General features: G+C 48.8%; 1 non-coding gene across 1 annotated transcript; it reads left to right on the top strand.

Annotated features, from left to right (window-relative positions):
- Positions 1 to 1,160: 1,160 nt before the first annotated feature.
- TRNAT-CGU (transfer RNA threonine (anticodon CGU)) lies at positions 1,161 to 1,233 on the top strand. The gene has a single exon. It is a non-coding gene; the product is annotated as a tRNA-Thr (tRNA).
- Positions 1,234 to 3,241: the final 2,008 nt, after the last annotated feature.

Here is a 3,241-nt window from a genome sequence, read left to right as displayed (position 1 = left end):
CCCATTAGACGAAATCCGTTAATGTCCCTATCTTCGTTGTCGTCTGCATAGAAGAAGAATAGACGCACGCGTCAATATATATATATATATATATATATATATATATATATATATATATATATATATATATATATATATATATATATATATATATATATATATAGTGTGCGTGTGTGTGTCCTTGTTCGATTACTTTTGTCTCCCGACAGTAATCGCCACGTAACTCGCGTGCGTTTTTTTCTTCTTCATGTTCTTGGGACCTTCGTGACAACGTGGTCATGTAGTTCCCGCACAAGCTCGCCGGACACTTCAAATTAAATAGTAAGTTCAACGTCCCGAAAGTGCACGCTGAATAGGCGGTGTCCAAATACGCGTTCACGTGGTTGGCGCTCTTTGGATTTAAAGGGCGCATCTCAAAGGCTATGTTGTTGCGGGTTGAATGCGGCGGAAGCGATTTCAGGAGTCGGAAACTAGCGTCGTAGACGTCGGCTTTTGGACACCACCTATTATACGAGGGACGCGGAAGTGGAGCGCTCCGAATTAATTTTGGCCACCTGGGGGTCACCTCAGCACTAAGCGCACGAGCGTTTCGGCATTCCGCTCCCATCGCGGCCGCCGTGGCCGGTGTTCCAACCCGCTACCTCGAGCTCGGCAGCGCAGCGGCACGGCCACGGGGCTGTGCAGAGCGACGGGTGCCGTGGATTTCTGCGAGGCGTACACTCGTGTCTGTCTGCGCACTTGATCTGTCAACGGTTAAAGAAGGACTACGCGCTGCATTCCGTAGAAACTAAAGACTGTATACCTGCGTAGTTTTATTAGTCATATCATAAGAAGCCAACAAACACTGACACCAAGGACAACATAGGGGAAATTACTTGTGCTTAATAAATGACATAAAGAAACGACAAATTAATGGAAATTAAACTGGATGTTTATTACATAACGAGGGCCTCGAATCCGGCAACATTGATGCCTTCAGGTAGCATGTGTGGGTTTATTGACCAGTTGCCTTCACCCAAAAAGATCACGTTCTCGTGACGCCTGCGGCAAAAAGGGCGTTCCACGTCCGCCGCCGAGGTTTGTTAGTGGTGGCGCTGGCTAACACTCCCAGGGTTCTACTAAGACACATAAATACCCAAGAAAGTGGATGAGAAAACAGCGCCGCGGTAGCTCAATTGGTAGAGCCTCGCACGCGTAATGCGAAGATTGTGGGTTCGGCTCCCACCTGCGGCAAGTTGTTTTTTCATCCACTTTAATTTCCATTAGTTTATCGTTTCTTTATTTCATTTATTAAGCACAAGTAATTTCCCCTATGTTGTCCTAGTGTCAGTGTTTGTTGGCTTTTTATGATATGACTAATAAAAAATCGGGGCCTTCGGTTAACCCCCTTTCTCGTTTATTACATAGTTTTATGTAACTTTTCGTCTTGCCTTGAAATCCGTGATGTCGCAGTAAAAAAACCGGTGCGAAATAAAAAGAAATCAAGCCTTGTCCGCCAAGTGAATGAAAACAGGGTTTCGAAAAGATGCTCTCGCAAGCCGCTAAGTGGTTTATTACCAGAAAAGCGGTGCATATGTGCGGCGAGTTACCCTTTCCTTCTTTTTGAAAAACCCACCGCGGTGACTTAGCGGCCTGGCGCTGCTGTAGGCAAGAGGTCGCGGGATTGAATCCCAGCCGCGGCGGCCGCATTTCGTGTCCCGTGCATTGGGCGCAGGCTAAGGATATCCCCTGGTGGTCGAGATTAATCCGGAATCTCCCGCTGTACGGCGTGCCTGACAATCAAATCGTGGTTTTGGCACGTAAAAACGCCCGAATTCAAAAGTTTCTGTTTATAGACTAACCGGATTTTTTTTTTTATTAAACAGTGAGCGTATCAAACGTGCCGTTTTGCAGACGTCCTTCAAGGCGAGGCGGACATACTTTTCCTCTAATAAGGTTACCTTGAGAAGACTAAACAAAAGAAAATAATTTTTTTAAAGTTTGAAGGCAGTTAGTTCTTTGTATGGCAAACTTGAGGCAGTCACATTTGAATATTGCACGTAATTCGGGATGATATATATTCATCAGCAAAGTTGTTAAACACTTTGTGAAATGCTATACAACTGCTTATTTTCTGCACAACATTTTGCAGCGTGGCAAGACGCGGAGACCCCCGCCTTGTGGCCGCGAATTACGTGGCCTCCGTGATCGGTGCATTTTACGAGAAAGCGACCGAGCTGACGCGCCTGGAAAAGAAGAGATATGCGCTTTGCTTTAATAAATGATGGCGCACGTTTGCTAAACGGGTCGATGTTTACGGACCACTTGTTTCACGGCGTAATTTCATCTGAGAACAGAGCCGCCCACCGGCACATCTGTAGGGGCAGTGCACACTGGGCTTATACCTTGGCCGATTTGTGATGTCGTTGTTATCCTGAGTGCGAGCTGTTCGGCAGGAAAGCGAGAGAAGCTGTCGGCAAAGTCCGGCATAGTTCGCCTACAGTGCTTCACTTGGAAAGCTTGCAGGTTTTTAATGTTCCAGAAATCCATAACCGACGTTTTCCACACTGTGGTGAATGTTGTTGGCCAATGCCCGGAAGGCTTCTCAAAACAAACTTCGTTTTAATACAAATGAAGTTCGTACGCGTATACGTACACCATCAGTATAGGTGCATTGATGCCAGTGTGTTTGAACGCTGGATAAAGGGACCGGGAAGCGAGTTCAATGGCTTGTGAGGCTGGGACCGCTGAGGAGCCCTTGGCCGGGAATAGGGGCCTGCGTGGTCGCGCACATAGCGCTCGCTCACACCTCCGCGCAGCGCGCCGGTCCAGCCAACCCCTGCCGGGTGGAGGGGTCCTTCCAAAATTAAGCCCCTGCACAGAACCCGCCGTCGGGGCAAAAAGGAACGAGGGGATCGGACTCAATCAGCGCAGGATGTTGTTGGGGCACCGCGAATATAGGGACGGAGAAACGGAGTTCGCATCCGATTCCAGCCGCACCCCCCCTCGGCGGACAGATGGCTTCGAACAGCGGTCGCTCGCTGGGTCACCATGTGTGGTGACGCGGCGATGGCATATCGTCAGGCCGCGTGCAGCCACGCGGTGTGCTGCAAAGCAAGCGGTACTGAGTACAAGCTGATTATTGCGAGTTTCTTCAGAACGACGACGACAAACGTGGGCGGAGGGCACACCGCCATTGGCACAGACGAATTGAGCGTTGAACGATCGAGACGCCTCGCGCTCGTGCGGCTCTGGTGAAATT

Source organism: Dermacentor variabilis, chromosome 4 (genome assembly GCF_050947875.1).
Source record: "Dermacentor variabilis isolate Ectoservices chromosome 4, ASM5094787v1, whole genome shotgun sequence".
NCBI lineage: Eukaryota > Metazoa > Arthropoda > Arachnida > Ixodida > Ixodidae > Dermacentor > Dermacentor variabilis.
The sequence above is the reverse complement of the archived record's forward strand: the minus strand, read 5'-3'. Positions and strand labels throughout refer to the sequence as shown.